The 12,358-nt window shown below is 37.9% G+C and overlaps 3 pseudogenes; all 3 read right to left on the bottom strand.

Annotated features, from left to right (window-relative positions):
- Nucleotides 1–261: 261 nt before the first annotated feature.
- LOC142511331 (5S ribosomal RNA) lies at nt 262–380 on the bottom strand (annotated as a pseudogene).
- Nucleotides 381–1,051: 671 nt separating this feature from the next.
- LOC142512349 (5S ribosomal RNA) lies at nt 1,052–1,172 on the bottom strand (annotated as a pseudogene).
- A 2,965-nt stretch (nt 1,173–4,137) lies between these two features.
- On the bottom strand, nt 4,138–4,253 carry LOC142512801 (5S ribosomal RNA; annotated as a pseudogene).
- Between the last annotated feature and the right edge of the window lie 8,105 nt (nt 4,254–12,358).

The following is a 12,358-nucleotide window of genomic DNA, read 5'->3' on the forward strand; positions in this document are numbered from 1 at the left end:
AGAAGCTTAACAGAAGTGAAAAATCGCAAATTAGAGGGTCATAGAGAAGGAATTCGGCTAAAATCTCACCAGCTCATTGCGGAGTAATTAGTCTCGTTCGTTTACCCGTTTACAATCAAATTAGCCTAAAATTTTGTTTAAATCCGGCAGTGCCCGAGCTACGTTGATTTCACATGACTTATCTTGTCCCGATCGAGATTTAGATGATTTGAGCCGAAAATCGTCTGTCAACAAGTAATCAAAAATAGAAAAACACGAAAAGGGGTGCAACACGAGTACTTACCAGGAGGTCACCAGTCCTAGTATGGCTCTCGCCCAAGAACGCTTAACTTCGGAGTCCTGATGGGATCCGGTGCATTAGTGCTGGTATGATTGCACCCGACATTGAGTGGGATATTATTCTTAATCCCTCGAGTACGTGTGGCGCGTGCGGCGATGGACAACACGCGGGACTGCTCTCGCCCAATTAGAACCATGAAGTTAAGCGTTCAGGCGCGATGGCAGAGCTAGGATGGTGACCTCCATGGGATGTCTCGTGTCGCGATCCTTTATGTAAATTATAGCTAAAAAAGTCAAAATAATTGTTTTTAATGAGTTAACCATCTCTGGAGTAATCTGCGTCATACCTTTCCGCACAGAACCGGCTCACTACAATAAAAATCGCTAAATGTTCCCAGAAAATAGAAAAAAAAAAGAAGAAGAAAATAGTGAATGTAAAGCTATTATTATGCCTGGGATACGATAAAATGGAACCGGAATCGAATTTCGAACTTCCAAAGCGGATTTCTCGAGGAAACAGAAGCTTAACTGAAGCGGAAAATCGCAAATTAGAGGGTCTTAGAGAAATAATTCGGCTAAAATCTCGCCAGCTCCTTGCGGAGTAATGAGTCTCGTTCGGTTGCCCGTTTACAATCAAATTAGGCTTCAATTTTGTCCAAATCCGGCAGTGCCCGAGCTACGTTGATTTCAAATGTCTTATCTTGTCTCGATCGAGATTAAGATGATTTGAGCCGAAAATCGTCTGTCAATCAAAAATAGAGAAACACGAAAAGGGGTGCAACACGAGGACTTATCAAGGGGTCCCCATCCTAGTACTGCTCTCGCTCCCAAGCACGCTTAACTTCGGAGTTCTGATTGTGATTCGGTGCATTAGTGCTAGTATGATCGCACCCAACATTGAGTGGGATGTTTATTCTTATATCCCTCGAGTACGTGTGGCGCGGACGGCTATGGACAACACGCGGCACTGATCTCTCCTAATCAGAACCATGAAGGTAAGAGTTCTGACGCGATGGCGTAGCTAGGATGGGTGACCTCCCTGGGAAGTCCTCGTGTCGCGATCGTTTACGTAAATTATAGCTAAAACAGTCGAAATAATTGTTTTTAATGATTTAACCGTCTCCGGAGTAATCTGCGTCATACCCTTTCGCACAGAACCAGCTCACGACAACAAAAATAGCTAAATGTTCCCAAAAAATAGAAAAAAATAAGAAGAAGAAAATGGCGAATGTAAAGCTATTATTATGCGTGAGATACGATAAAATAGAACCGGTATCGAATTTCGGACTTCCTAAACGCATTTCTGGAGGAAACGGAACTTAACAGAAGCGAAAAAATCGAAAATTAGAGGGTCTTAGAGAAGGAATTCGGCTAAAATCTCGCCAGCTCATTGCGGAGTAAAGAGTCACGTTCTTTTTCCCGTTTACAATAAAATTAGCCTAAAATTTTATCAAAATCCGGCAGTGCCCGAGCTACGTTGATTTCACATGTCTTATTCTGGTTCCGATCGAGATTCAGATGATTTGAGCCGAAAATCGTCTGTCAACAAGTAATCAAAAATAGAAAAACACGAAAAAGGGTGTAACACGAGGACTTCCCAGGGGGTCACCCATCCTAGTACTGGGGTTTTTTTTAAAAAAATAATTTAATTTTAAATTAATTTCAATTATAATGTAAAAAAAAGAGTATGCAAATATACCTCAATCCGGGCTTACGAAGCGCGGACGCTGCCCACGGTGGAGCAGCGTCCATTGCTTCCGTAAGCGCGGACCCTGCTCACGTGGTGCCACGTCCGCGCGACGGAATATTTAGCGACGGAATATATAACAAACCTTCGCTAAAATTGAATCAGCGACGGTTTTAAAACCGTCGCTAGTTTGAGCGACGGTTTTTAAGCCGTCGCTATTCCTAAATTTTGGTTATTTTATTAAGGGTGAGTACATGATAATAACCACCTATAGGACACTAATATTTTACTTTAGTTTTTTGTTTTTTTTTAAATTTCAACACACACTTTTATTTTTTATTTTTTTTTCAACAATTCAAATATCAATTTAGTTTCTCCATAATTTATCATATTTCACTTTATTCCATCGATAATGATAAAAAAGACTGTACACACACGCATCGCATGTGCAGAGAAACTAGTATTCATTAACAACCGCAGATAATAGTATAAACAGCGTGCACATGTACGCCACGGATAATCTTAAACTTTCAACGGTTTGCATCTTTGCAGCATGCAATGTTCGCTACGGAAAAAGAATTTGCGCGCTGCGAAAAACCATTTTTGTTGTAGTGAAGACAGAGAAAAAAACAGACAAAAATTCATCACGAAATAAGTTTTTTCGGGAATATTTACTCTTGTCCAATATATATAAAATTAAATGATTATTTAAAAAATATTTTCTTGATAAAATTTCATTACTATTTTGACTGGAAGATCGTGAATTAAATTTATTAAACAAATAATAATTCTTGTTAAATTTAAGATTTAAACAGAAATTTTTGAGTAGGTCTCTTGTGAAACGGTCTCACGAATCTTTATCTCACGAATCTTTTTTGAATAGTAGAGATTCTTGAAAAAACTTATTTCGTGATGAATTTTTGTCTGTTTTTTTTCTCTGTGTTCACTACAACAAAATGGTTTTTCGCATCGCGCAAATTCTTTTTCCGCAACGAACATTGGATGCTGCAAAGATGCAAACCGTTGAAAGTTCAAGATTATCCGCTGCGTACATGTGCACGCTGTTAATACAATTATATGCGGCCGTTAATAAATTATGGAGAGACTAAATATATATTTGAATTGTTGAAAAAAAATTAATAAAAGTGTATGTTGATATTAAAAAAAAAAACAAAAACCTAAAGTGCAATAGTTGGTGTCCCATAGGTGGTTATTATCATGTCCTCACCCTTAATAAAATAACCAAAATTTAGGAATAACGACGGTTTTTAAACCGTTGCTCAAACTAGCGTCGGTTTCGAAACCGTCGCTGATTCTATTTTCGCGACATATATTAAACCGTCGCTGATTCCATTTTAGCGACAGTTTATAAACCATCGCTGATTCAATTTGAGCGATGGTTTTATATATATTCCGTCGCTAATTATTCCGTCGCGCGGACGTGGCACCACGTGAGCAGCGTCCGCGCTTACGAAGCATTAGTGATGGTATGATCGCACCCGACATTGAGTGGGATGTTTATTCTTATATCCCTCGAGTACGTGTGGAGCGAGCGGCGATGGACAACACGCGGCACTGCTCTCGCCCAATCAGAACCATGAAGTTAAGCGTTCTGGCGCGATGGCAGAGCTAGGATGGGTGACCTCCCTGGGAAGTTTTCGTGTCGCGACCGTTTACGTAAATTATGGATTATTTTTTTTAAAGAATTAACAGTGTCCGGAGTAATCTATGTCATACCCTTCCGCACAGAACCGGCTCACGACAACAAAAATCTCTAAATGTTCCCAGAAAATAGGAAAAAAAATAAGAAGAAGAAAATAGCGAATGTAAAGCTATTATTATGAATGGGATACGATAAAATGGAACCGGAATCAAATTTCGAACTTTCTAAGCGGATTTCTCGAGGAAACAGAAGCTTAACAGAAGCGGAAAATCGCAAGTTAGAGGGTCTAAGAGAAGGAATTTGGTTAAAATCTCGCCAGCTCATTGCAGAGTAATGAGTCTCATTCGTTTGCCCGTTTACAATCAAATTAGGCTACAATTTTGTCCAAATCCGGCAGTGCCCGAGCTACGTTGATTTCACATGTCTTATCTGGTCCCGATCAAGATTCAGATGATTTGAGCCGAAAATCGTCTGTCAACAAGTAATCAAAAATAGAAAAACACGAAAAGAGATGCAACACGAGGACTTCCCAAGGGGTCACCCATCCTAGTACTGCTTTCGCCCAAGCACGCTTAACTTCGGAGTTCTGATGGGATCCGGTGCATTAGTTGTAAGGCCCGAGAATTTGATTACCGTAATCTGAGATTAATCTGAAATGATTTGGCAATAATTAATACGATTATTGATTTTAATCGAGATAATTACGAAAGGCCTAACCGAGACACGAAATGAGATAGCGTGTGAAAATGGAAGTGCGAGGACAGTAGCATCGGCGCACATGCGCGACCGGATGCGCGCACATGCGCCAAACAGGCAGAAGACCTCGCGCATATGCGCGGAAGATGTCGCGCATATGCGCGAAGCCTATGCGAGTGACTCCAGAGGGTCTCGCGCATATGCGCGGAGATGAGTCGCGCATATGCGCGAGGCGATGTACAGGATATGCGCGGAGACCGAGTGTCTCGCGCATATGCGCCGATTGGGGTCGCGCATATGCGCGAGACATGTTTTATGAAGGAGTGAGCCGCTTTCCTTGCATGCACGAAATATGTATGTATATATATATATAAACATACAAACGGTAATCCTCAGAAGGAAAAAGAAAGAAAGGAACGGAAGAAGCAGCTTCTGCTTTTGATCGAGATTTATGAAAAATCCGTCCGTCTGTTTTTGAATCCGACTTCAGTACTGTGTTCCAATCAACGCAGGCTACAACTGGACGTAAGTTTTGTTACGTTTAGACATGTTCTGAAATTATGATGTTGTCAGAATTAAATGGAATTCATATATGATGTTCTTGACATGTTAGACATCATAGAATCGAAGTCAGATTAAAGAATAGACTGTTTATGAAATTGTTATGAATTTCAGAGTTGATTTAGTTGAGATTCTATACCAGAATTGTGTTATTATTCAGATTATGAGTTGTACTGATACTGGTTATGAATTCTTGTATTATATCTGTGATGTTGAGATAGACGGGGTTATCGTGACTGTATTGTTATGCCGTCGAAACATCAGTAGATTGATATTGATCAGATTCAGTATTGATTTAGATTGATCAGATTCAGTAATGATTTCGATTGTATCGTGATATCGTTGATATGAATTAGATTGTGCCTTGTTCAGATATGGATCAGATTATGTATTGGTTTGAGTATTGATCAGAACAAGTCTTGAATTGATTTATATACTGATATTGTATTTATGCGATTGTCATCGCCAGACTGGTTATGGACAGATTGGAATACGAGACTTCGTCTTCGTCGGATCGAGAAGATAAAGGTATAAATAAATGTTGATTCGGGATTGCACAACTCGAGTTAGGTTTGACTTGAGTTTCCCAAAATCACATACTTTACCTTATTGCATTGATATTTGCAGATTATCAGATTGATATGTTTAGTCTATTGAATTATAGCAGAGCCAGAGTTTGAGTCTAGGGCAGATCAGCCTAGCTAGGGCAGAATCGCCGAGGCTTTGTCAGAACCGCGTAGACTCTAGACTTACGGTGTATCGATGAGCTTAGATGTAGATCGACGTCTATTGTAGACATTCGATACAGCATACCAAAGTCTAAATTAGATCGGGATCCCTAGATTAGAATAAGAGATGAGTCGAGTCTTAGATATCGAGACTAGAACTTGATTTACAGATCCGTATTGATTTATGTTTCGTAGATTACGATTCATGTTTTATTTACAGATTGGTATTGATACATGTTATTGACTATGCTACATGTGATAAGATATAATTCATGCTTTTATGTTAATTCAGTTAACTGCATGTATACATTATTTATACTGGGATTTATTCTCACCGGAGTATCCGGCTGTTGTCTTGTTTGTATGTGTGCATGACAACAGGTGGGACAGGATCAGGGTCAAGAGGATGATGAGAGATCGAGATTAGAGTGGTGATTCCGGACTTGGATGTAGACTTGGTTTAATACTTGAAATTTAGTAGTTAAACCTTAGACTAGTTTGAATAATTTTTGTACATTATTGTACTTTTATACTGAGATGTATATTAGTTAATTCCATTACGTTCCGCACTTACATTTTAAAAAAAGAAAAATTTTTAGACCCTGTTTATCTTAATTGATAATTAAATCCCAAAGATGATTAAGAAGATGATTAGCGTCCGGGTCCCCACAACAGGTGGTATCAGAGCGATAGATCCTTTAGATTGAGATAGAAGAGAATGAGCGAGGTAGATTGAGTTTTCTTTCCTTGCATGTGAATGCTAGCATGAGATTAGGTTTTACTGCTTTGAAATACATGGTTACCTGATTATCTGATTTGAGTTGGTATTATGTATTATTGAGTATGAATCAGATCTGATTCATGATCAGCAGTAAGATGATTAGAGAAAGATCGGAACAGATTTGTAGTATTTGAGTACTAATGTTTTGATAAGCAGATATCCCTCCACGGAGAATTCCAGAAAGGGGTAGTACTTCGACTCAACAAATAGATGTATCAGAAACTCAGATAGAAATACAGTTGAAAGAATTTCAGTTATTTCAGCCGCCGATTCTGAGTGGTACCGAGATGTCTGAAGATTGTGAGAACTGGTTTGATGACATAGAAATACTGTTTGATTTACTTGATTATTCAGATGAGCAGAGAATTAAACTGATATTCCACCAGTTACGAGAGACTGCCAGGAGTTGGTGGATTACAAGTAAAAAATGCTAGAATAGAGAGGCACAGTGATTTCGTGGGAAATATTCAGAACTGAATTTTATCGAAGATTTTTCTCAGTTTCGTACCGAGAGGACAAGAAAGCTGAATTTGAGAATTTGAGACAAGGCCAACTGAATATTGAAGAATATGTTGCGAAATTCTCTACTCTACGGCGTTTTTCTCCTCAGGTAATTGGGAATGATGAAGCTGTAGCAGATCAGTTCATCAGAGGACTGAACTCGGAGATAGTTGCATTGATGAATATGCAGCGACCTTATCATTTTGCTGATGCCTTGAGTAAAGCGAAGAGAGCGGAAGCGAGTCTGATTAGACAACTAAAAAGGGTGTGTGCGATGCAACCCCAGACACAGCAATCCCCTCTCCGATTTGATCGCGGCAGCACGAGTGGAAAGCAAGATTTGCTGAAAGCTCGAAAGAAGCCATTCAAGAAGTTAGGGAGCGGACTGAGCGGTTCAACTAGCTCCAGTGGTTCCAGCCCAAGTTATACTGGAGTGTATTGCAGGATTTGGGGAGGGAGACATTCCACAAAGAAATGCCAGGGAGTGACTGGTAGTTGTCGTATCTGCCGACAGCCGGGACACTTTGCTAGAGTTTGTCCCCAGAGAGATTCCCGTAGATTTCAGGGAGCTGGACCATCTGGTTGTGGTGATCGAGGAACAGACCCAGAGCACACTTGATGATATTGTGGCAGGTACTGTTACTTTATGATTATATTGCATATGTATTGATATATACTAATGCATTTTCTATGATTATCTTTGACTGAGTTGCATTGATACATATGGTATCTGTTGGGTCTGTATTGCTGTAGTATTAATCTTTGTACCTTTTGGGAAGGAAAGATTGATACCAGAGATTTCTATGACATATTGTATACTACAGTAAGATGAGAATGAGATTGAGTTAGATTATGATGTACTTGTGTTCTCTGATTTGATGTCATTATTGATATTAATATGCTGAACAAGTACAGAACTAGTGTAGATTCCTTCCAGAAAAATATAAGATTCAGACCAGATAGGGCTGATGAGTAAAGATTTCGCGGTAAGGATTCTAGATTCAGAATTCCTTTGATATCTGTGTGTTGTCTATGACTCGATCGATACAGAAAGGAACAGATGGTATCCTTATGTATTCAGTAGACATACTGAAATCTAGTCTAGCATTGGCAGATTTGCCAATGATGTACGAGTTGGCTGATGTTTGCCCAGATAAGATTTCAGATTTGCTTTATATCAGAAAGATAGATTCCAGAATTGAATTGAGATCAGGTACTGTTTGTGCTTTAGAATTTAGTACAAAATGATATTAAATGTACAGAATGACACTGGATGAATTGAAAGACCAGTAGAAGAGTACCGAACAGGAGTTACATCTGATCTAGTGTTTCTCTTTGGCATATTTCAATATATTCAGAGCTATTCTGATGATTTCATGCTCGTTGTATTTATGATATTTTGATATATTCGCAGCATCTGATTGATTGAATCGAATAACTGAAGATTGAATGGGATATTCTGAGAAATGTGATTATTGTATACAGAAATTTTTCAGATATGAATTCTGCTTGAAACAGATTGCATTCAGAGTATGCGATATCTGAAGTTAGTATACCGATTGAATTTGACACAGTTGAGATTATGATCAGTGGCTGAGAATGATACCGATATCAGAAAGATCATAAAGATCAGAAATTTCAGAAATGTCAGAAATTTATTTTTGGTCTGAATTGATAGATTATCGTATAGGATTGTTGTTTTGTATCTGCTTGAGTATTGTTATTGTTCTAAAATAGTATTTGAGATAGCTTATATTGTTTGGGGGCATATTATATTTACAGATGATATATAGCAGTTGATCAGCACGACATGAAGACGTGATGGATTAGTCAGAATTGACAGTATTGCCAGAAATTGCAATTTTATGAGTTACTGAACTCACTAGATCAGTATAGACTATTGATATTGTGAATCTGATTTGATAGTACCGTTATTTTGAGTCAGTGTTTGATACAGATTATTCAAATCGAATCAGAACTGAATTCAAGAATTACTGCAGTTCAGAGATTTAACTAGAATGTCCAGAACTTAATTTCGATAATCAGAGCAGAGCATCGATCGGGGTGACAGATATGTGATTTTTACTGTATGAAAATGATTATCTTGTAATGTCAAATGTTTCACAATTGTACAACAGAATTTGATATCGATAATCAGAACCGAATACCAGGTAGGTATTTTTCTTTAATTTATACTATTAACTGATTGTTTATACCCAATAGTTCGAATTGGAAATGACAGATAGGGTCAGAAGCCCACAGAAATGGATTCAGTAGTCGTTCAGGTAACAGAATGTATATGATAATTCGAACAGACAGTTTTGATATAGACAGATTAAATCAGTTATGATAGAATTTATACGGAAATGTTGGCAGAACTTGTACTGAAATGTCTGAATCGCCAATAAATGAAGACAGAAAGATAGAAATCAGAAGAGTTATTACAGAATTTGTATATTTCTGACTAGACATGGGGAGTATATTTCGATGAATTTCGTAATGAGATCACTGTAATACTTTCCAGATTGTGATGTAATATGATTGTGATTGACATATTGTTCAATCTAGATTTATTAGTTTGTACCAGATAACGTACAAACATGACCAAATGACACAGATCGATGTCAGAAAAGTGGTCAGAATAATTAGAATGCCGAAGTAGAGTATATCAGATTGTGATTTTGCTTGATTTTGTGCTTTTGGCAGAATGTATAGCATGATTTTATCTATGATTTATAGATTGACGGATAGTTGAAATGAACTATCTATATACTGGAGGATATCCAGGAACTGTAGTGCTGGATTTTAGCACTAGTGACCTAATGTCTTGTCACTTTATGAATTACTGTATAATGATAGCTATCAAACGAGTATTAAGATAGCCACAGATAAAACATTGTACAGTGAGTGCTGCAGATTTCCGCTGAATGGGAATGATATTACGGTGATATTTGAGATTGAATTTGATAACAGCTGTTGATATTGATGTGGTATGAGCTGTTGATTGGTATATACGGATGTTGTATAGCCAGTAATTGCAAGTAATTTTATCAGAATGGTTTGATAGAATGAATTTTCTGAAGTAACCTTGAGTATACATATCTTCCTTATCTGAATTGATTGCTTGTGATTTCGAGGACGAAATCATATCTTAGAGGGGGAGAAATGTAAGGCCCGAGAATTTGATTACTGTAATCTGGGATTAATCTGAAATGATTTGGCAATAATTAATATGATTATTGATTTTTAATCGAGATAATTACGAAAGGGCTAACTGTAAGGTCCAAAATTAAGACGACGTAATCCAACTGCATGCGAATCTAGGATATTATGAAAAATGGAGTAATTAATTGATTTTAGCTGCTAATTAATTATGTGACGTACTTGTTTATATGCTAAATGAGATTTATTTGTCATCATGCAAAAAAAAATGTATTTTAGGAATATTCAAGTGACGATCGAGGAACGGGGACCGAGGGCTATAGAAAACGTAAAATATTTTTATTAAATAATTATTTTTAATTATTTACAAGAGTGTCGATGCTTTTTAGTATTTTGTGAAATTAAGGGTTTTGAGGTGATTTTATACGCCGGGGCGTAAATTTTATCGGTGTTGGTTTTTCAACTAAAATACGAGCTTTTTGGCAACCCGGCTAATATATTCACAAATTTTTTTAAACAAAAACCTTGTTAATATTTTATTTAAATCCTAATTTAACTAATGGGCTTAATTCTATGGCTTAATAGGCCTAAAGCCTACTTAGGTATTTAATTAGTATTTAAAGTGTAAAAGTTGCAAAACCCTACACTTTGGCACCAAAGGAAATCGGCCACCTAGTTTATTTTCTGAAAAACTCTTCCCATCACTCACACACAAACCTCACGGCACTTTGAAGGATTTTTGGTAAGGGTTTTTCGAAGGCAACAAGCAAAGTAGAAGCCGTAGTCATCTCCCGTTCTTCGTCGTCAACTGTTTTTCGTGCGTATAAAACACAAAGGCACGCCATACATCTCCTTTTCTCATCCATCATATCATATTATTGATTGAATTATTGTGTGCATGAAGAACATGAAATATTTTCAGAATTTTCGGTTTATGGCATGTATAAATGAGAAAACATGATTTTTGAATCCAATAACTTGTATATTATTTGGTTAAGGGGCTGCCATGACATAAGGAAGGATCAAGAGTGGTTTACACTTGTTTTAGAATCACACCAACTCACCTTAATCACCACCAAAAGTTACGGCAGAAACAAAACACCAAGCAGCGCGAGTTGCTGTCTTGGGTTGAGGGTTCGGGTTTTCATTGCAGGGGGTTGGGGTTGGGTTGGCTTGTTCCAGGGGCTAGCCAAGGTCACGAGGGAGTCAAGGAGGGAGTCCTAGCCAAGCTAGGACTCACGGTCAGGGCTGGGGAAGAGTCCTAGCTATGCTAGGACTCCACCCGAGAACCATGCACAAGTTGGTGCAGGGTTTACGCACAGGCCCAGGGGATGAGGGGCTCAACTCGGGGTCACGGGCTGGGCTAGGGTGGCTCACTAGGGTCCTAGCGTGGTGCATAATAATTTGGTTCAGGGGCTGGGGCGTCGGCTTAGGGTCTAGACACCAAAATCGTAGAGTCCATGAAAGCTGAAAGTCTCGGCCAGCATGGGGTTACTTATGAAGCTGTCGTTTTTGTGGTTTGGGCTGGTTTCTTGGTGAGGTTAGAGTCCAGTAGGGTACTTCAACATGTTGGGCAGGTTCTGGTTTGATATTGCTCGGGGGTAACTCGTGAAAATCGAAAGTTGGCTCGGGGTCGAAGTTTAGGTGTCGAATAGGGTATTTAAAAGAAGAAAAAAATTGTAAAACGGCTCACGGGGGTCGAGTAGGGGTCCATAAGGGCTAAAATAATATAAAACGACTAAATTTAGAATTTAGGAATTTTATATTAAAGTTTGGTATTTTTCGGAATTAAAACACCGTCAAAATAATTTAGAAAAGATAATTGAAAAAGTCTAACATTTATGCCAAATAAAATTATGAAAAAATTCACGTAAGCTTAAATAATTATTTGGGACATGTTAGAGTCCTGAAATCAAGGAAAAAGTCGAGAAGGTAAAATTTTACGTCTAGGGGTAAAACGGTCTTTTTGCACCTAGAGCATAGTAAACGTCATGGCAGTGCCCTAAATGCTATTTTTATGAAAATATGATTATTTTTAAATGTTTATGAATTATTCATGATTAAATGATGATTTTTAAAAGTCTAAGGGATTTTTATGATTTAAGAAGACATTTAAAATACATGTTGCATGCTTGGTTTCAAAAAAATGAAAAAAGTAATGATATTCATGATTTTTTTAAGTGATGCGAATGAAAAATGTTGAAGGATGTGAAATAATTGTGACTAATTTGTTAATGTTGGCGACGTCGTGAGGGTTATGGTCTCAGTGGGAGCCCGACGATCGTGTTTCCATCATTGCG

The sequence above is a fragment of the Primulina tabacum genome, chromosome 10 (assembly GCF_025594145.1).
Source record: "Primulina tabacum isolate GXHZ01 chromosome 10, ASM2559414v2, whole genome shotgun sequence".
In the NCBI taxonomy this organism is placed as follows: domain Eukaryota; kingdom Viridiplantae; phylum Streptophyta; class Magnoliopsida; order Lamiales; family Gesneriaceae; genus Primulina; species Primulina tabacum.